The sequence below is a fragment of the Notechis scutatus genome, chromosome 1, assembly GCF_049901735.1.
Source record: "Notechis scutatus isolate UNSWTSFEM ecotype Mainland chromosome 1, rNotScu1.2, whole genome shotgun sequence".
Lineage (NCBI taxonomy): Eukaryota > Metazoa > Chordata > Lepidosauria > Squamata > Elapidae > Notechis > Notechis scutatus.
The window spans coordinates 71457984-71481003 of record NC_142009.1 but is presented as its reverse complement, the minus strand read 5'-3'; the positions used below and the strand labels follow the sequence as shown (position 1 = coordinate 71481003).

The following is a 23020-nucleotide window of genomic DNA, read 5'->3' as shown; positions in this document are numbered from 1 at the left end:
AAGGGCTAGATATCAATGTGACTGTCTGGTTGTACCCTAAAGGCATCACTTAGAATTTTTCTTTCCAGCCACTGCAACCACATGCAATCATGGTCACAACTATTGAGGAAAATATCACGCAAGAAACGATGGCATGCTCCTGTTTCATCATCACAACTTTACGACAAAAGTCTTTTCAATGCATGATGAAAGTTGGCTTTCCACCCGAAGCCTTCCACTCATAACTACTGTTCAGATTTTATTTTGCCATCGGACAAATACACACTAAGTAAATGAAATAAAACTTTACACATCAAGGAGGGAGGGGCGCCCTGATTATTGATTTTCTCTTCGGAATGGACTGGGGGGGGGAGAGAATAAAGGTCAGGGACAGCTGAATGCAAGGCATCTGTGATGTTCTTTGCATCCCTCGGTTGGTCAACTGGACGTTTCAGTTGCCAGCGTTGATTGCCTGTTCTCAGTCTCGGATTATTTACGCTCAGGTTGGGGACAGAAAGGACGATTGTGTGGAAGCGCCTGGCGTCTCCGCAATTGCCATATTGCACCCCTCCGATTATGCCACGGCTGTCACCGGTTTTACGTCACATGTTCATCCTGCCCAGCCCAACAGTTCTCAGTGGGGATTAGCAGCCAGCTGCCTGCTTTTTTCGTCATCTTTAGCACCGTTCATTTGATCGGCGGAAGAGAAGTCCCAAGGAGGCTATTCAGCGTACCCGGGAGTGTGCCTGGAAGAGAGGGAAGCGGCCGCCTGAGGCGAGCCGGGCAGCACTAGCGGGCGCCCCTTATAATAAAAAAAGCTCGCCGAGGAAAATCCACTAGGCGGGCGCGAGCGGCTTGAGTGAGGTCAGCAGCGGACCGGCCAATGAGCGGTGCGTTTGGGAAGTGGCCGCTCCTGGCGTGCGGCTGAAGGGGGCGGAGAGGCCGAGGTGGATGCGGTTCCCAACGTCGGCTCGGACATTCCGGCACTAGACAGGGAGCACGGAGACTTGGCCCGGGAGGGAGAGGGAGAAGAAGAAGAGGACTGGGGCGCCTTAGCTTGTTTCCGCTCTGACTTGGCGGAGAAAGGGAGAGAAATAGAGCCAAGCGGAAGCCTTTTGCCTCTTCCAGGCACACAGGTGCAAAGCGCGTCCAGCTGGCGATTAGCGCGCGCTTGGAAAGCGGAGGAGCCCTGACCCGGGCGCCCGCTCGCCTCGCCTGAGAGGAGGAGGAGGAGGAGGAGGAGGAAGAGAGGGTGGAGGGGGTGGGTGGATATCGTTCTCCTCCCTTTGCCTCAAGCCCTCTTTGGCAGCGCCTCTTCCCCACCACCTGGAGGGTGCGCGCCCCGGCTCAGCCACCCAGCCGACCAGCGAACCGACCAGCCAAGGTAGGAGTTTCCTTCTCGGCTTCGGAGTCTGAAAATCTCTCGTTTCGGGGGTGGGGGGAACCTTTGGCGCGAGGTTTTGCGCGCCCCGCCTAGCTCGCGCTCCCCCCGTTGGGATCCCAAAGTTTCCGACAAGGAATCGCTTCGGGGCGACCGCGCCAGAACGGAGCGGCTTGGCGGACTCGAGTTTAAAAAGTCGACCCCGGAGCGGAGAATCCGCGTTCAGAAACCCGGGAGTTCCTGAAAGCCGGAAAAGGACAGCTGGAACGCCTCGTTCGGAGCGCGCCTCGTTAAATCCAGCGCAAAACAGCTCGCCGGTGAATGCCGGCGCGTTTTCGACGGATTAGCTCGGGAATCCTTGGGGTTTCCTTAAGGTAAACTGCTACTCGGTGTCGGTTTGCCGGCGTGGCGACGAGGCGTCCAGGTTTGTCTGCCTTGTTCCTTCGGTCATCCAGGTGTGAATAGAAGCGCCGAAACGGCTATTTTTCCTTCTACGGCAATCGCGAGGATTATGATTTAGAAAGCCTATTTTAAACTCGGGGTTGGATTTCCGGGGGGAGTCACAGTTTCAGTAGGAATAAAACTATTAGTTTGATTCCTTAAATGTCTCCCGCCCCCGCCTCCTTAGGTCAGTATATAACAGTCGTCCCCCCCCCCACACACGCACATCCAATAGTCTAAAATGCCCGCTACCACTTTTCAGTTTGGAATAGTTGCAAATACTGATAATAAATCACCTTACACCACTTTGGAAAGAACCTTTCTATGTTTAACTGCTATGTAAAAATACTGTACAGGTAAACTATGCTTACCTGTTTATCGCTGCTGTCTTCCCACCTCAAAAAAGCCTGTCTTAATAATTCATTTAAATTAGTTGTTAAGGAGAGACTCATTTTTCGAGTTGACCAGGTGTGCTTTAAGGATTGGATCCAAATGGATTTGTCTGATACATCTTTGTAAAGTTGCCTTACCTGAGATGTACCCTCCTTGCAAATTGGTATGCAGTCTCTGTAATGACTCTTAAAACGAGGGGGGAGGGGAGAGAAAGAAGGGGGTGAAAATGGTTCTCCATTTACTGAGTCAGAGACAGGGTGGATTCATTGGTGGACTTCAAATGAACAGTGGTTTTCCTCCCCCCCGCGCCCCCCCCCCCCAAATCTGGATTCATTTTTAAAGGGCAGGATAATATATCTCTGAAGAAGCTGAGCTCCACATAAGGAAGCCCTCGGTTCAAATCACTCCTTTGTCAGGAATTCAATAGATGTCACTGGGCAAAACAGGAATTTTGTTTTTCTCTTCTGCCTACATGAGAAGGATACTGTCTTTTGGGGGTCTTACCGGAGTTGTCAATCAAGATTCAGAGGCGCTATAAAGACTAACAAATTTATAATGGCATATTTTTTTTTTAGACTGCAAGCCACTTTATAAAGGTTTTAATTCTCCCTCTCCCCGTCTGCCTCCCTTCCTCCCTCTTCTCCCCCTCCCCAATACACTAAAACAGCTATCCGTTCTAGAAACTGTAAGAATTGTGTGTGCTGACTTCTTTATGAAAATGTATATAGAATACATATCCTTATTAATGTCCATTTTAATATATTGCGTTTACAAGTTCAAAGTGATCTTGAAATCCTTAGTCAATTTTTGTTACTCCTGCACTGAAATAACATGACAAAATGTGGGGTGCTAGCAGACTTTGCCATCTGTTTATCACTTGCACTTTCCTAAACTCATATTTTTTGATATTGAGACGGATGTTCACTGTTGTTACTTAATTCAGAACCCCCTCTTTGGTAACAGATTCCACACCCTGTGATTCAGTGCCTGTGCGTGCAAGATACTGACCCACAAGCTGCTCAACTACATTTTAACCTAGAATGATGTGTAAACTCTAACTGCACAGGTTTTTGTGCAGTTTGTTAGGTGAACCCAGGATTTTTTTTTTTTAAAGAAAACCATTGGTAAGGTAACCATGAATGTGTTATGCAATACACTGGTTATATTTTTCCTTGCAATTTAAACTGAAAGATTTGTAGAATCAGAATTTCTAGAGTAGGTACAGTAAATTATATTTTTCTGCTGGAAATGTTTTAAAGAATAAGTTACTTGCAAAATAATATATGCATAATTACATTCCATGTGTATACTTCTATAGCACAAAATTCCAAATATATACAGAAATATATATCTTTCCATGTCAGATTATTTATGTCATCCTATATCATCCAAATATTTTTTAGGATCAAGAATAAACTTTGATCTCATTTTAAATTTCTCCATAAAAAGACATTTAAACTCTCCAAAGATAATGAAGTCCTAAGCACAATACTTAGTAGAAAGTGTGTCTGTACATGTGTCTTATTTTTTAAATAAACATGTTGCTACAGCTTATGAATACTTTCAATTGTTTTTGGTTTTTTTTTAATAAAACAACTTGCTTTGAAACTTATAGTGGAATTTCACTGTGTTCCTCAGTTTCAAATGTTAAAGTGACTGAATAATGCACTGCAGTCTGATTTTGTTTGCATCTGGATATTTAATCAGACATAGTGTTTGGTTTGCTTAAAATGATTTGGAATAGAGCTTGGAACACAAGATATTATCTCACTCCTTATGGCCAGTTATATGACATCAGGAAAAAAAACTATTTCATGCTAGCTGTTCCTGGTAATAATTTGTAAAGTTAAACTGATTCACATAGCCTATAGTGCAGCTTTTCTAATTCTTCAGTATTTTATTCCATTTTATCCCATTAAAAGCTCAAAGGGTAAAATGGATAACAAGTAGGGGAATAAGGTTATTGCTTTAGAGATTCAGATTTTAGGCTCTCCTTATGCCTATTTGCATAAGAAGACTTATTTTCCCTTTAAATTGGATAGATTAGAGCTATAGGAAAGGATTATTTTTGATCTACTAGTTTGTAACAATAAATAGAGAAAAATTATTCAAAATAGTCAGCCTTTTGGAATTATTTTATATTTAAATCAATTATACACACGCGTGAATGTTGAGAGGTTCTGAAATTTGCTTAGCTGGCTATTCTTGAAAACCTCAGCATTGTATTTTTCTTGAAATCACATGAAATACAATTTATGACAGCTTGGTTCTGTTTGGTTAGGATTTATACTTTGTTCATAATATTAGTAATATTTTGTAATAGTTCCTAAGGCATCATCTGTAATAGTGATAGAATTTGGCATTGGCTGGAAAATTCTTTTAGTGCGAAGAATAACATTTGCTGCTAATCCTGGGTAGTAAAGAAAGCAGTAACTATAAATAGCTATTAGTGTATATGGATATTTGCATTTTTAGATGTATCAAATTGTTTCAAACTAAACTGCCTATTCTATAAGGCCTTGCCTGTTTTCATTCAACTCGCTTATATTATAGCATTTGCCCATCTATCTTTTCCCCAAATATAATATTTATACTAGCACATTAATCTGTGTTATCTCCACCCACTTGTGTTTAGCCCAGCTGTTTTTATAAAACTGATGAAAAGGTTTCTGAAACAATACATTTGAGGATGGATTACTAGCTTTAACCGAATTAAGGGATATTTACAGTCATAGAGTTGGAAGAAGCTAAGAGATAGCTAACCATCTCTGCTTGAGTATCTGATGAAGAGAAGTTCATCTTTTCCCTCAAGAATTGGTTCTGTTGCTAAACTGCTATTTATTTATTTATTTATTTATTTATTTATTTATTTATTTATTTATTTATTTATTTATTCTTACATTTTATTTACCATTCAGTTGGAATCAAGCATCATTTAACTCCCTCCTCCCATTCCATATTCAGTAGTCTGAAACATAATAAAACAGATCTTCACCACCTATTCAAATACTTAAAGAATTATGTCATATTCCATCTCAGTTGCTTTTTCTGAACTCTAAAAATACCAAATTCTCTTAATTTTTCCTACCCTTAGGTTCTAATGTCCAACTTTTTTTCCATTCTCTGAACTAACTTGGTTTCTTGGATCCTTCTGAACATGGGATGCTCCAGTCTCTTTATTTAAGGTGATATCTGATACTTCTGCGAGATAAAATAGCACTATGACTTCTCTGTGAATTCTCAATTCTTTGGAAATTTTAACTTTTTAGAAGCCTAAGATTACATTTGCCTTTTTAGCACCACACACCCTGCTGATTTATGACTAGTTTATGACTAGGGTTACCAGAATCTAAATTACTTCTTGAAGTCACCAAAGAAGGAGTTTTCTTTATCTCTTTGCGGCTGAAAATACCTGTGTGCAATTTGAAATGCAGATCTTCTTGCTCTAAAAAATGCATACATAGACATGTATACACAGATACTCCATATATCCTCCATTCTATAAGTATTTGATTTTCTGTTTCCTAAATGAAATAATTATTTTAAAATCTCTTTTCTCTTAAAATTCATTCTGTTATTTTCAGTTCACTTTTCTAACTTAAGGCTATTTTTTTGTATTTTCTCACTCCAATGTGATAAGAAACCATGGATAAATACTCCTTCAGCAAAGTGTTCAGCTCAGCTAGAGATTCACCCAACAGCACTCTAAAGGTAAAGGAGGTTCCCCCGCACATAAGTACTAGTTGTTTCCAGCTCTAGGGGCGGTGCTCATCTCAGTTTCTAAGCCAAAGAGCCAGCGCTGTCCAAAGACGTCTCCATGGTCATGTGGCCAGCTAAAAGTTTCCCCCTAAAATCTTCACAAATATTTATGTCAGATTAATATGTTTTTCCCTTGGTAATTTTTCTCCTTCACAATTTTTTTTTTTTTTTTTTTGAAGACAAGGACACCATTTATTCTCTTCCAGTTATTTTAGTCATTCTTGTTAAAGAGAAGTAAAGAATGTCAACTTTTCATGATTTTAGAATACACACACAAAAAATGATGAACTCCAGTGCCCTTCCTGATTTTTCACTGAGTGATTTCTATTGGTCTTAGTTTAGTTCTCTTATTTACTCTTGCAGTGTACAACTCCTTACAATTTTTCATTTCTGATTCTGGTCCTTAGAAGATTCATTGTGAAGACCTTCTGATCAACATACTTTGGGCAAATATATTATTCCTGGCCTTTTTGAGGTTTAGCTTGTATCTAATGCCAGCAATCCATCGTCCAGATAATACAGATCAGGAATCAAATCTCTTCCACTGAAACAATTTCTTTCATCTTCAGACTATTTTCAACATTCCTTGATTCTGGTTATCATGTTCACCCACTGGACTTAGTCCCTTTTTTTCCTCATGGAAAGTTGCTTCCTCTATCAAGATCTGTTGTAGCATCTCCTCTATTTGAGTTAATTAAATTTTTATCAGCTGAAATATGGCCAAATGAATAAAAAGGAAATGACATAAATCCACTTGTAACTAAACGAATGAAAGATGCCATGTTTAACCCATGTTTTATTTTGGACAGTGACCTAATGACTAAATTAATTGCTTAACAGCAGACTTCAAATATGCTGGGCTACCACTTCACACGTTACAACCACCATGGGTAATTATCATTCAGAAGGCTTTACATTGGTAATAATATGCTTTTCAGAATGCAAAAGTGAAACTGGACCAATCAAGCAGTGTTATCACAAAGTCAAGTGATAAAAGGTGATTGTATTTTGTTATGTTATTAAATATTGATATTTTATTTTCTTTATCTGCCTTTTTCTATTCTAATTGTTGCTCCTTGTGCTTTTAGTAATAATACCAAAACTGATATGTGATGTTTTGCTAGTTACCTCAATGAAGTCAGTATTAATCCTCTCTCCTGAAACATAATTTAAAATGAATTCAGTGCAGTGTTCATATGCATGACATGAAGTATACATACAGATTCTTACGTGTGATTTTAAAAGGGCATAAACCAGTTCTATATAATAGAAAATATTTTAAGGGCTGTGAAAATCTTTGAAGCAATGCTTTGATTTGACAAAGCTTTGATAAAACCGTGTAATTGAAGCAGATTCATGAACTGAAGTAGAGACAACTCTTCCATATAAAGAATTGACTCATAGAGTTGGAAACAAGCTTAAAGGTTATCTGGTTCAACTGTCTACTTGATGCAAGATCTCTAAGAAAGCCTCTACCATCCAGCCTCCAGTGGAGGAGAGCCCACTACTTCATGGAGCAGCCAGGAGGCTTCAAATTGTTCACTGTCTTTTGAAGTTATTTATAGATTGAATGGCTTTTGTGCTGCTTCTGGGTTATTGCAAACAATAAGCATAACTGCAACCTATTTCTAATAATGTTGAATGAGAGTGGAACAGAGTGATGGGGTCTCTAACATGAGTTGTTGTTGTTGTTAGTTGCAAAGTGGTGTCTGACTGACCAATTATGACCACATGGACAACTTTCTTCCATGCCTTCCTTTCCTCTACCATCCCCTGGACTCCATTTAAGCTCATACCTACTGCTTCAGTGACTCCATCCAGCCACCTGATTCTCTGTCATCCCCTTCTTTTTCCCTCAATCTTTCCCATCATTAGGCTGGGAATATGAGTAGGTACCAATAAATATTATAACCCACTTAACTCTGTTTTTTGGAGCTCTTTTGTGGTGGCAAGGCAAATGCTGCTTTTGTTTGTTTTCTTAGCTTTCAGTTTCTTAAAGTGGTAACCACAAACCATAATTTTAGACTTTCTACTACTAATGAAAGTACTGGAGAGTTTCATGCTGGTTCTGACAACCTAAATTGGAGTAAAACACACCTCTCTGAATATAGGCTCATGACTAACCAGTCTAGTCCACGCTCTTGTGCTAACCCTTATGCTTAATTTACATATGATTAGGGTAGATTTAGATCTCTAGGCAATGAATAAATGCCAGTACAGGCTTGCAGATATTGGCTCAAATCTTTATTGCTTGTAAGAATGGTAGAAAAACGGTAATGATAAAGACAATGAATGAATTATCATGACCCTCTTGCTCTCCATTATAGCACCCTGCTAATAGAAATCAATATACAGTAGCTCAAGGTTGAATTGTGGAGTCCCTGCTTTTCTCCAAAGTTGGTTGTTTGCAGATATTTCATGACCTGACAAGATAACATCATCTGTGGTAAGTGTAGAGTTTGCTTCCCATTTATATACACTAGTTTGCTTTTCCTGTATTGGTAGGGGTTTGTGGTTTTCTCCTTGGTACTTCCTTATAAGTTAAACTATAGAATTGTTTAATTATCTCATGAAGAAACTATTGAGGAGGAAGCACAACCCACACCAACAGTAGCAGAGCAAGATACTCTGTATAAATGGGGAGCAAACCTTACCCTCTCTAGCACTGATGATTTTATGTACTAACAGTAAGGCTCATTCCTTCCAACATAAACATGGTCTAACATGCTGAGGTTTTGACTGCTGATATGTCATACTGGGATCTGCCCATTTCCTGTGGGCCACTTTAATTGCTGCAGAATCACCCCTCACTCTTAGGTCACTGGATACTGCTCTCTTTGCCATATTGTCTTGGATCAGCTTCAACAAAAGACTTTTGCTTCAGAGTTCTTATAGGTTTGGTGCACCAGACCTAGTTTTCAGATCCAGATTTAGTGCTCCTTTGAAAAAAAAAACTGCCCTTGCTGCACATAAAATTGATTTAAATCAGGAAGGAAAGAAGAAAAAGAGTGCTAGATATAGCCCTACTAACAATAGGTATAAAGGAGAGTCTGCAAGAAGCACTGGAATAGTCTTGTTTCACTTCATTTTAGCTCCTACCACCTGTTACTTGGACAAGTGCCATCATCATTCTAAACAGCAGGTAAGGGAAATGAAATGGGAAAATTCCCCAATACCTTTCCTTAGTAAGAATCTATTAATATTTCTTTTTTCCCCAAATTGTAATCTTTGTAATTTTTGCTGCCTGGCTGTTGTGGTAGTATAAGATCCACCATTAAGCATAATTTGTGCTTGTATGTTTTTCTTTCAGTTAAGGATCTGATGTAAAGCACTTTAACTCACCCATCTGAAAAGTCAATGCAACATTCTCCCCAGTGTACAACCAAGTCCTAAGATTTGTTAATGAGGCTTGCCCATTCTGGTCCCCTATTGAAATGGGATGTTTTTCCTGGAGAGGCTAAGTTGCCAATCATTTTGGTACTTTACAACATCTGGTGATGGGAGCAGCAGAGTTACAGTTCCTCACAAGCACAAGTCAATGGGTGTGCCTGGTATTATGTCATACTCAATATTTTTTAATTGATGAGGATGATCCTTTTTGCTTTGATTCAATACAGTTTCTGGTTTTCTGGAAAATTGGAAGATTGCTATGCTGTCCTTTCTTGATGTATGCTATTTTACCTACAATGTTGTTTTTCCTGTAAGAATTACAGGGAGAATATTTCAAAGTTTAATTGTGGTGAACCTCTTTATAATATCCAAGTCAAATGTGGCAAGGTTAATGTCCTCTAAAGATTCTAATATTCTTGCTATTTTCATCTCATTCTGCCAAAAATGACGCGGCCACAAGCATTTAAGTGCTTCCCATTAAAGCCTACAGACTTTTAAAAAAACATTAAGCAGCTTGAATCAGTATATCCTTGGATCACAAACTTAAATTGAATTATATTTCCAAATCCTTAGTCTGAATCAAATAAGGCCTGATTTGCAGAGGCCTGACATTTTTATTGTCTGCCTCAGGACTTTTGCTCTTATTTGAAAACAAATTATTTCAAAATAAGTAGGTGTGTATCAGAGAGAGTGTAAGAGAGAAGACAATGTAAAGACGTACATGCTATTCCTTCCCTATCAACTATCCCATCAGCAATCCAGATGACAGTGAGAAGCTGAAGATCAAGAGAAAGTTTGACATAAGCTGTTTTCTTCTTCTACAACCACTTGATAAATCCATTAAAAAGTAGTATCATCATGTTCCTTTATTTTAATAAGGTTTGGCTTCACTGAATTATTTTAATATGCAACTAATTAATTCTTGGGTTGCATCCTAAATAAATCAATTTTGATCAAAAATATACTCAGGAACCATAGAGTTGAAAGGGATCTCTTGTTTGGTGCAGGAGCTGTTAAAAGTATTTTGGAGATAGGTATCCAACCTCTTTTGAAAGGCTTCCAACAAAGAAGAATATATCACTTCTTAAAGCAACACATTCTAGTGCTTGGCAGCTCTTGGTATCAAGAAATAGCTAACCTGAGTGTATTTCCTAGTTCCAGTCAGACCCTTCAGAACAATGTAAAAGAACTCCACTGTTAACATCTTCTCTCAGACTTCTCTCTAGCATGATAAACCTATCCATTTCTTTCAACTCTTCCTCAGAAGAGTTTCATTTACGTCATCATTTGCGTGTCACCTTTCTGTATGTTAAATTTGTAAATATTGTTTTTAGTCTGTCATGCTCAAAACTGAACACAGTATTCCAAAAGTGATCTACCAAACCTGAATAGATTAAAATAATTATTTGCTGTTATCTGAACTCATATATACCCCAAATAGCACTTACTTTTTAGCAGCTACATCATGCTGTTGTGTTATGCACGAACTTGTGATTACAACACCCAGATGCTTTTCACCTATAGTACTAGTACTTCCCCTGTGAGTGAATTCAAATCTTCTCTTCTTGATTTATTCTTACCAAACCAGAAAGTGACCAAGCTGGTTTTATAATTAGGGAGGAGTGAACTAGTTGGCTAGTCAAGTATTTCTTTAAAGTCAAGAGAACAAAGAAATTATGGGATTACCACCCAGTCTTGTCTTTTTTTTTTAGCCTGTGCTTGTTTCCTTATAAAGGTTTCTTATTAAAAGTGGACTGTGAATGGTCATTCTGGCTTTTGAATATCATTACAAAAATTATGTGGCTTTTTAGGGATCAATGCCATTCTTTATTATACTTGGTGACTGAAAGCCTTTACCTCTATACTCTTTAACAAAGGTATATGACTCCAGGAAGACACCAGATTGCTTACTTCTTTAAATGTCTCAAAATAATTGCATAGGACTTCCTGGGCAGATATTAGTGCCAAGAAACTTTGGGAATTACAGCTCAAAACTGCTTGAAAGCACCAGGTTATCTATTCTAGATCTAGCAACTCACTTTTGCTTTCCTTCTGTCTCAGATGGTGCTTTCTGGAGGCAGGAACTTGCAATCATGGGGTGAATTCAGGACACAGACCTGCTAAAGGAGTTGGTGATTTTAGGTTATCAAGCCTTTCCTTTTGCAGGATAAAAACTGATATCTTACTTGTATTGTATGAATAGAAAGGCTTTTAGGTGGACATTTTGATCATGCGTAGCTAGAGTGATATGTTATTCTTGGCTGGAAAAAGTTGCTAAGAATATTCAATTTTGACTGATACTTTCTACCTTTTATTTCTAGCTTGATAGATCTCTTAATATAAACTGTTCAATGAATTGACTATAGTAACCATTTCTTTTTATGAATCTGTGTTCCTTCCTTTATGTATACAACATATGTGTGTTTGTGTCTACATATAGATATATAGCTATTGGGTGCTGTAGTGGGAACTCTTGATGTGCTACCACACCAAGTGTGCTGTGCCTCACACATTTGGGGAGTGGGGTGGGAAGCATTTTTTTGTACATACATACACACACTCACACAAACATACATACCAAAAGCCACTTGTATTTTGCTTTCCCATTAACAAAAATACTTGCCACCTATTTCCTTCATACTGAGAGCTTTCCACTGTGGGTGAATCTAGAATATGTGGAATTAAGATAAGATCTTCCACAGCAAAGATAATGCAAGATTCTTATTATTGTGAATTTGAGCATATTTTTCTGCAGGATTCTTCCTGAAAGGCTCTATGTATCATACATGAACCATGGTGGCACAGTGGTTTAAGTGCAGTACTGCAGGTTACTTCTGCTGCCTGCTGGCTGCCTGCAGGCAGTTCCAATCTCACCAAGCTCAAGGTTGACTCAGACTTCCATCCTTCTGAGGTGGGTAAAATGAAGACCCAGATTGTTGGGGGCAATATGCTGACTCTGTAAACTGCTTAGAGAGGGTTGTAAAGCACTGTAAAGCGATATATAAGTCTAAGTGCTATTGTTATTGCTTCAACCATTTCTACAATTGCTGTTAATTCAACATGTTGAAATGATTTCTGAATGTTTTTCCATAGCTTTTCCTGAATTAAGTGTTTATCCTCTCTTATTCTTCCTCCTCTCCCCCACATAACTCCCTTTTTACATCCTCTCCCCCTCCCCCCATTCTCATTGGACCTATATCATTATTCCTAACTCATTTCCACTTATTAGAACCCTATTCTATTGCTTTTGGATGATATTCAAATTTCAAAATCTACTTAGCCTTTTTTGTTTCAACATAAACTAAAAATTCCTGTTTGAGAACAACTGTCATATTGTTTGTACAAGCCCATTAATGGCAGAGCCAATGGTAACTATTACTATCTGCTCTACCCAGTTTTAAAAGTTGTACTACAGAGAAGTATTTGTTTGAAAAGAAACAAATAAGAAACTTTTAAGGACTTACAACAAACAGGAATGTTCAAAGGGAAAGATAGAACAAGAGCACACAAACATGAGTTTAAGTTTAATGTTACAAAAGAAAATTGTATTATGGTAAGAAATTAATAATTTGGAGAAAGTCTTCTTTCCCTAGATGTGGATGTGATCTGTCAGTCTTTCAAGTCCTGATAGCTCAGTGAGAAAGGATACACTGTGCAATCAGAGTGAATAATTCAATTGACATTTTACAGATTATCTTGAAGAAAAGTGTGTAGATAAAACTTCTGATATTTTACTGCTTTTTGGAAACTATATGGTGTGTTCATGTTTGATATCCTCTCTAGAGTTCTGGTTTTCCCACTGCCAACCATACAATGAAGAAAAGATGAAGTAAAGTGTTACAAAAATAGCTTTGAAGAGAGAAGGTTTTTGGATAAGGAGGAGACCATGTCTTTATCCCATCTTTTCTATTTAAAATGCTTAAGTTAGATCCCAAAAAAATCATGGAACAGGAATACATATCTTAACAAATTCAGAGGAGAAGTTCAAATGAAAGTAGTGAAAATAATTTTGTATACAAAACACATCAAATTAAATAATTTATTATCTGCACTTTAAAATACTATTCCCTATACCATCCATCTGGTAAACTTGCAAGATACGTTTTTCTCACCATAAACATATATACATCCAAACTAGACTGTGTTATTTCTCTGTGTCATATGATATATATGGGTATATACATAATTTTGTATTTATTTATTTTGTCATGTTTATGTAGTTTATATTGGAGATATATTTGAGAGCTGTATGCAATGAAATTTAATTTTAATGTATTCCGATTAGTGTACATTCAAAGTGACAATAAAGTTATTATTCTATACTTTCTTAATATTTTGTACCACAATTCATGAAGCCTAATAAGCCTTATGACAATATTTTATCAAAGAATATATATTGCTTGTATTTGATTATAAGTTATGCAATAGTTAACAGATACATGATGTAAATGCAAAAAATCTTATGTTAGGTATGTAAGTAATGTTTAAAAAGAAATTATTGGATGCTACAATATGTTCACTCCTTGCCTTTTTGTAGTGTGCAGGGTATGACCAAATTCTGATCCACACCATTATATCCTTAAACAAAATTCCTTCTTGGCATGGATTTATAATACTTTAAATTATATTGTACAGTTCTCTGCCTGTCTTCAGAGAAAGGCCCCCATGGAATTTTGTGAGAATACTTGCTTGAGAAGTATTCATAGTGGTACAGCCTCAGTCTTTTCCTTTATCATTGACTATTTGGAATATGCTTCAATTCACACCTATATGCTATGATAATAAAAATGTACTTTTACAATCTCCATTTTCTATCAACACCTAACAATTGCTCTTTTCTCATGACAGCTCCAAGATGCTAGAAACCATTTTGATTTGGCAGTTAATTCATTTTATATGTGCAAATAAATACAATTTTGAAAAGGAAATAGTGATAGTTTGGGTGCAGCGTAACCCAAATTCATACCTAGTATCCAGATATGAGCTAATCAACATTACTGAACTTGTTTTAATGCTCCATATAGATTATGATTTTAAATTTATAAAAAATACCTAGATGTCTGCAAGCATTAGAGCTTAGATAAACAATCCCTAGAGGGCATGTAGAGTTCCTAAAAATCATTTCAAATTCAACTTTAAAAAATTAAAACAAATAAGCTTATAAAATTGCCAGATATGATGAAATAGTGCTTTTGCCTGAAATAATTAAGGTTTGGGGTAAGAGTCCCAACTTTTCTGTTTTTTCAAGCGAGAACAATAAGCTCCCTTTTTATGACCTTGTAATTCCCTTAATTCAGGGTAGAAATGGGGCGACTAGATGGAGCTAAGCATTTACTGGCTGGATGCCACACAGAGTTCAAAGCAGATAGTTTTTCTTTGCATTCTAAGAGAGAAACATCTGCCACTACCTAGGATTGAACTCTCAATCTTCCGAGTGGGAGGCGAGCATTTTCACCATTAGGCCATCATATCACTCTTTTAAGGGAGAACAAAGAAACCCTACAATAATAGATCTTGAACTATTGTTTAATTAAAAATATGTATATTTTGGCAGTCACACTAAGGGCTGGTTGAAGTATTCTTAGAATCACCATCATTGGTTCGCAGACCCCAATTTAGGTTCCACTTCTCTGTCTTACATGTTTTCGATAACATTTAATTTCTCATTTGAATTGGTAGGCATGATATCTTGTCTTACACTTATACAATTTCATGCCCTGCATTCTCATTTTTATCATGGTAAAAAGCATATCACAACATGGACTGCTATTATCTAGGACTCCCATTCTAAGAAAAAATATGTGTGGATCTCACTTCTATTGCTAGATATCTTTGTATAAAGGGTTTAGGGAAAATAGTTTGATTATTTCCAGCAGAAATACCATAAAAGAATTATGCACACAGTTCAGATGGTAAAGCCAATAGTTCCCTAAACCTTTTTCAAATAATTTAGGGGGAAAAGTACAAAACAGAAACATAACTAAAATGGGAAGGAGAATTGAAATCATCCCTATTTATACAAACACAGGGTATTTCTTATGTTGCTTTTATCTGCTGTTATTCAGCATCTCAGCTTCATATTCATATCCAAATACAATAGATATGTTTGCATGTGTGTTTTCAAATTAAGTGGAATGCTTTATTAAAGTAGGTAATAGTTCTATGTCTTTTATTTAATGTATCACTGGAATTAAATATTTTCTAGCTTTTGTAAAGGGTGTAAGTAAATTGTTGAACAAGTAAATCAAAACCTTGCTAAAGATGTAAAATGCTAGCAACTCATATCAAGGTCAGAAGTAAGGCCAACTTTCATATATATGGCTCAAAGAGTATCAAATAAAAACAATGCCTCAGATCTATCCAAGAGTCTGGATATTTGTAAACAAGGGTACACCAAGAACACATTAAGGTCAAATGCTGATAGTAAAACACTTTTTAGTCTAGAATGGAAGCCTAGCCAAAACTAAAAAACCTAATCATTATTTTAGTGCAGTCTGTTTGAAAAGGGCCCAGTATGCAAGTAAGTTCATTATTATTTTTACTGTCAGAGTACAACGTGTGTACAATGAGATTGGCTTAAGTAGGACTCAGTCATTCCCAGGATTAGCCTTATCCTGTGACAACCATTTGGGTTTCTTTTTCCTTTGTAGATTTCACTTTTATATTTGGATTTGGTACTATATATAATATTCATTAAATGAATATCAAATATTTATCATTCTTACAAAATTAGAGCTATAAATGTGTTAACATTGATAGGTAATAAAGTTATCAGAACATTCTCTTTTAAGTGTGCTAAAATAAGCATCTTCTATCTAGATGGTTTCTTTGGTATTGTTAAAGGCATCAGGCTAGAAAATGAAAGACCATGAATTCTAATCCCATCTTAGTCTTAAAGTCAGTTGAAATGACCTTGGACCACTCACTTTCTCTCAGACCTGAGGAGAAGACAATGGTAAACTATTTTTGAAAAACTTTGCTGTGAAAACTGGAAGGACTTGTTAGTCAGTCAGCAGGAGTCAACACTGTCTAAAAGGTACAAAAACAAACAAACAAACAAAAAAGATTTCTTTAGAAAGTGCCCAGGTTTTTGTTTAAACAAAGAAGTTCAAAAGCTGTTGTAGAAACTTCCTGAATGTAGTTGCTTACTTTTTAATTTGATACTGGAGAGGCCAAATATTAATTCAGGCAGAAATGCCTGTTTACCCAAATGGTGTATTTCAATAATAGGAGGGTTTTCAAATTCAAATCAAGCTTTCAATTAGCTGCTGTATATTTCATTTACTATATGGTATATTCTTATGTACTTAACTTTCTGTGAACATTTAAACAAGTCTGATTACATTTTGATTACTAAAGGTAACACAGGTTGGAACTTGGCTCAAAATGTGAGGCTGCTCAGTCTATTCTGTACAATGATAAATAGCAAAACCACTCATTCTAGTTCAACATATTTATGCTTAAAATTACTTTGTTTGGATCAATGAAGTTCTGCTTTCTCTAGTTATAAAGATAAGTTTGAATAAATAAATCCAGGGAGATCTATAGATGGATAAGTTAGCAAGTGTCTGCCTTGGAAGCCTTAATTTCTTTTGCTATTGTTTTTAAGAAATTTTGTTATACAATTAAAGAACGGTTTGTTTAGAATGTGTGTATGTATTGACATGCAATATCTGCTTGAGAACTTTGCAAAACTCTCTGGAACCATGAGAAACAAACAGAAACAAGATATTATATTAGAAAAATGTTTGGCAAATATTAGATCTAGGGATATGGAAAACATTCCACAATACTTCATTTTTCTGCTTCTACTGTTTGACACAAATACTCTGATGTATAAAAATCAGAGACCAATCATACTTGAATGATGTATTTTCAATTAGTTTAACTGTGCAGAAACTTACACAGTTTAAGCTTCTCTGCCCATCACTTAAGAAGTGAGAAATTGCTGGTATTTGTAGTATTTCTAATAGGAGAGAAGAAAATTGTTTGTATTTGTTTTCCTTTCTTTGGAAGATGAGAAATTATGTTTCCTAGTTCTTTAGTAATCTACATTATGACTCAGCATCAGTTTAAAGTCATAAATCCTTCCAGCAAAGCTTCTGGTTCTTAAAAATAACAGCTTTAAAATGAAAGTCCCCACTCTTTTGTTATATGCTTTAAACAGTGTAGTACAATTATATACATGTCTACCCAGAAATTCCATTGAATGAAATAGGGTTTAATTCCAAATAAAAGAGTACAGAACTATAAATATGGTTTGAAAATCTGTCTATGAAAAAACAGTGAGAAGACATATTCATGTACTATTTACTTCTTCATATGCAAAAGAGAAATTGAGAAAATGTGAACTACTAAATTCTGGTTACTGGAACAGGAAGTAATTTAAAGAGTTTATGAGCATAAGATTTCCTCTCAAAATCCATATTTTATGCATGGATATTTGGGAAGACAGGGGTCAGGTCATACAAACTCACATATAAGGTTAATTAATGATAACATTGGAGTTTGAGTAAGAGGGACTTAAGGAAATATTTACCACAGCGACTGACCAACTTGACTCACATGATATCTAGTGATCCCTTGTCTTTTCCATATAAGCAATTGTGGATTTACAAATGACAGGAATCATTGCCTCAGAGAAAATATTACCATTGTAACCACTCCCACTCCTCTGGAAGCCAATTGGATAATCTCATGAATGTCTGAGCACTAGGATGATTAATGTTGGGATACATAGATTGTACAAGAAGCCTTTGGAATCCAGCTAGGTATTTCAAAGATGATATCTGAGAAATGTAAAAACAGATGGAATGAGAGAAGTAGAATTAATTGAATACCACAGTGACATAATATTGTGGAGGCCAACAAAGCTTGTGGAGAAAGAGATATGGAAAAAACATTCCTCTACAAGACTTATCACAAAATTCCACTAATCAAATGCATTATTTCATTTCCAGATGTTGACTAATGCAGAGAATGCTTTGGCTTCTTGGGGAAAGTTTGACTTTTTGGAACAATGAGAGACATTAGGAAACGATACACATATTGGGATTCTTACTAAATTGTTATATATGCAAATACTTAATCAGCAGAATGACCAATATGCAAATGTTGTACAGTAAAATGGCAATTGGAAAGCCTTTGACGCTAAAATAAAAAAACCTGCACAAAGCCATGTCTTCATATTGAAACAGTGTAAAGAATTTAACATTTTTTACAACACTTAAAAGCAAACACTACAAAAAAAAAAAAAAAAAAAACCCCGAACAAGCTGATCAGCAAATTATAGCTAACCAAGGTATGAAACAATTGAGTAGTAAAGTATATGGGCATTCCCACAATTAGTAGACTATGGTATGTAGAAAAAAGCAGAAGTGAACTGAGTTGTGTGCATCACATTCTGCCTACATTTTTCAAAATAATATGTTTTCAGGTGAAAAAGCGACTGCTAAAAGGCAGAGCATAAAAACAATAGCATACAGAATATAACAGAATAATATGGAAGAGACCTTGGAGTTCTTCTAGTCCCATCCCCTGCTCAACCAGGAAGCCTTATACCATTTCAGACAAATGGTTCTAGCTTGCTTCTCTCCTTGATTAATTTCCGTTCATTGCTTCTTGCCCTGCTTTCAGGTGCTTTGGAGAATAGGTTGACCTTTCTTCTTCGTTGCATATTGCTAATTTGTCCATATCTCCCAGTTTAAGCCATTCAAGCGCATTATTAATCAGCTAAGAGCCATATTGGACAGGGCACTGTACTTTTACAGACACTGGATGACAAACCAACGCTTGCACATAGACACAAATCATTCTGAAGCAGCTGTTCACAAGCAACAAGAAATAACAGAATAATGATAGTAATATGGGAACCAGACCCTTCAACAAAGCCCAGATATGTATTTAGACCAATAATAACACCAAGATTAAAGTGCCTTCTCATACTTCACTAATGTAATATATGCCATGAGATGCCAACAATAACTCTGGATTCTATGTAGGACTTTGTGCAAAGGAATGTATCAGGCTTCAAAACAAGGACAAAATGTCAATCATTTCAACTCCCAGGATCTTCCATTATACAAATATCAAAGTAACCATTTTCTGGGGGGAGAGGGGAAAGCCTTTGAGCAAAATAGTGCTGCATTCACATACAATAAAATATTAGGCTATCCCAGGAGGTTTTAACAAACACAATGGGTTTTTAACACATTATAATTGCTATTTGATAAGTACTTGTAATCTATCTCACATCTCCACCCTACCTTCGGGCTTTCCCTCCCCCCTCCACACATACACCCCATCATCCTATTTTAAATCCCAGATTAGTTTAGCCCCTCCATACATCTGATGAAGTGAACTTCAGCTCACAAAAATGTATGTATTATATATGATTTATTAGTTTGAAAAGCTGCTACCAGGGTCATTCTGATTTATTTTCCTATACAGTAAATAAAACTTAATTTCCAATACTTTTACCAAACAGGTTGGAATTAAAGCATGAACAATTCTGTCTTTAAAAATTATTTCTGTATCAGTTGGTTTGAATGAAAAATGCTTGTTAAAAACATCCTCATTGCATAATAGTATTAATTATGTGATGACATACACATCTATTTCAAAGTTTTCAGTCAGAGTCTATTTGAAATTTCTTTTTAAAAACACTTTCAAATAGATGTACCATATAAATGTATGTTATAAACCACATTTGGAACCTAAAATTCCTTAAGGCTCCACTGCCATCAACCTCCACCATAAAAATATTCTTAAAAGTTATTATTTTGTTGATGAACTTGACAGTTATGTAACTAAACAGGTAGGTGTCTAGAAAAGGAACAATATAAACATTCCTTCAAATTGTGGCCTTAGAATATTTGGAATTCAGGCGAATGTGTCTTTGAGGCACACAAATGTAGTCTTTGAGGATTTCTTTATTAAAAATAGACAGTACCAAGTTTTACACATTGGTTGGCTACCTGACTAAGGGGGTGGAGGCCAGCAAAATGTTCACTTTAGGTGTCCATGATTATTTATGATATGATTTCATGTTTTCATTGATAAAGATGATCTAGTGATCCACAGAACTACGTAATGCATAAACAGAACCAGATTTTAAAACCAAATTTTGATAAAAGCTGCAGCTTACTTTCTTTTGGAGGTAAGGAAAATGTGTCCTGGGATGTCCAATAGGGTTCAGATTATTCCACCGATCTATCAGGAGACTAAAATGCAGCTGATGTCCATAGATTATGGGAAATCAGAAATAGGAAGATGATAGAGAACAAGAATTATCCTTAAGAGTATATTGTGCCTGAGCACATACCTAATGGGAACACACTGAATAACAAAATATTTCATAGGGTTATGTAATTAATTCTAGGCTAAAGTTTATTAATGAAGAATTTCTTATTATTATAGTTGTTCTAGATCCCCATGGCCAGTATCCTTTGCTACCAGAGTAATATATAGTAATAAAGTCTGCTATGCAAATGCTTACAATTTAATAAGTAAATAAGCAAGATAGCCAATGTTATTCCTGCCTCTGTATCCTGCCTCTTGAATGGAATTCAGAATAGGTAATAATTTCAGCAATACGGTAGTAAGAAGAGAAACAAAAGGAAATAATTTTCCTATTTTCTCTTGATAAAAGTATCTAATTGAATTCTGTACAGAGCTAAATAAATTGAAGATGCTTCATTTAAGGGTTGAAGTTGACTGAATAGTTGCTGGTGACTTTTGTTTTCAGTATACCAGATGCACTGGAAACAAAAAAATAGTACATATCCTGTTACTTTGCCTTATCTTATTTATAGAAGGAACAGTGTTGACATAGTATAGTCAGGGTAGTCAGTAGCCAGTTTTAATTAGAAATTTGCTATAAAAGGCACTACCTTTGGGACAGAATAAATTGAGATGAGTTGGGCAATATGTATCTCTCTCTCTCTCTCTCTCTCTCTGTATATGTATATGTGTGTGGAATATAAAAATAAGCTTATCAGAGGATGTTGGCAGCTACTAAACTTTACTGCTAGGTTGCTACAAAACAATGAAACAAAGTTTTATGTGCTTGAGTTTTATATCAGTTTTTTTAAAAAAAGAAAAATTGTTTAATTAAAGTTTGAAAACTTGCTAATGTCATTGTAATTCTGTTCTTCAAATTCCTTTTAGCAAAAAAATTTTTCATCCTTTTCACCTGATTTAAAATAACCACCATTAGTCTTAAATAATCATTTCCCAACTTCTGCCTCTACCACAATCTCTGATAGGTATTTGTTTGTGGCAGTATTGTTTCCTCAAACCCAAGATAACATATTTTTTATATCTTCCTTATTAGTGATAAATCTAAAACACTATTTCATGACCATCTTAATGCAATACACTATACTTTTAAATAAAGGAAAATTCCTTCAGATGTTCCCAATAGGCGTTGCAGACATATCTATTCAAAACTAGTAAAATATGCCCCAAAAATTATTGATTTATTACCCTCTTACAAGTAATTGACTATATAAAAACTTAAAACTTAAAAAAACTTAAAAACTTAAACTTAAAAAAGAAAAACAAAAAAGATTGATCTACCAATTAATAGATGAGAATGGGGATGCCCAACAAGGGATAGAACAGAAAAAAGAAATTGCATGTAAATTTTTTGAAGATCTTTATAAAAAGAAGGAGGTAAATGAGGATATGATAAGAAACTATTTGGGTATTACCGTGTTTCTCCAACAATACGGCCTCCACCAATAGGAAGCCCCAGCATGATTTATTGGCATAAAATCAAATTAAGCCTCTCCCCCCAAATTAAGCCCCATATTAAAAAATGCAAAATGGGGGGGAATGGCGGTGGGGCTTGCCGTTAGGAAGTACTTTGTTGCATGCCCGGATATGGTGCTGCCTGCGTTGGTGGGGCACTTCATATTGGGAGACCTTCCACCGTTGCTTTCCCTTCTCCCTTGCTGCCGTGGCGTTAGAGCAGAGGGTCCGGCAGGGAGGTGCTCGCTGCCCGCCAGGGCCGCGCCAGAGCTGTGCGGGCTGGGCAGAGCCGGGAAAGCGAGCTGCAGGTGCATGCGTGACTCCTCCTGCCCCTCGTTCCCAAAACTCGCCCGGGCGAGCAGCGCTTCACTTGCTCTGCAAAGCTGCGGCTTCCTCACCTCTCAGCAAGCAGGAGGAACCGGCTGCAGCCTCCTCCTCAGCCCGCAGCGCAGATGTTGAGAGAGGAGAGGGAGAGATCCTCTCGGGCGAGCGCCTTCCCCCACAGCCCTCCATATGAAAGGAGGACCTGCCGGTGGGGGAAACCGAGCCACGAAGACTCCCTTGGCGGACGCTCCCGAAGGAGTCGGTCGGAAGCGGCGTGGCTAGGCTGGCCGCGGAGGCGCTCGGTGCAGGTGCCTCCAAAGGCGGGAAGGACGGGCTGGCGGGCGCTAACCTCGGTCGTTCTCCCCACATCGGGCTAAGGATGGTGGCTGTTTCTGCTGCGAGCGGCTCGGACCCGCTGCTGCTGCTTCACAGCCACCCGCCTGGCCTTTCTTTGAGGTGGAAGAGCTCGCTGGGCTGAAGGGACTGGCGCATCAGAGGCACTCAGTGTAGGGAGGTCGGGGAGGAACCGAAGAGGCCCCGGGAGATTTGCCTCCCCACGTGGGGTTGGGCTGCCCTCTCGGGCAGGGGAGGCTTTGTTGT

At 37.2% G+C, this 23020-nt stretch overlaps 1 protein-coding gene across 11 annotated transcripts in view; it reads left to right on the top strand.

The window, feature by feature from the left end:
- The first annotated feature begins 610 nt into the window (after nt 1–610).
- CHRM3 (cholinergic receptor muscarinic 3) overlaps nt 611–23020 on the top strand; it is a 247411-nt gene continuing 225001 nt past the window's right edge. For 4 of the 11 annotated variants that reach the window (XM_087967507.1, XM_087967491.1, XM_087967493.1 and 1 more), the window contains exon 1: nt 679–1363. The gene's annotated coding sequence lies outside the window, so the exon portion shown is untranslated. Of the gene's footprint in view, nt 1785–23020 lie in introns of all 11 variants that reach the window. The other 7 variants (XM_026669410.2, XM_087967489.1, XM_087967483.1 and 4 more) reach the window with 7 other exon arrangements.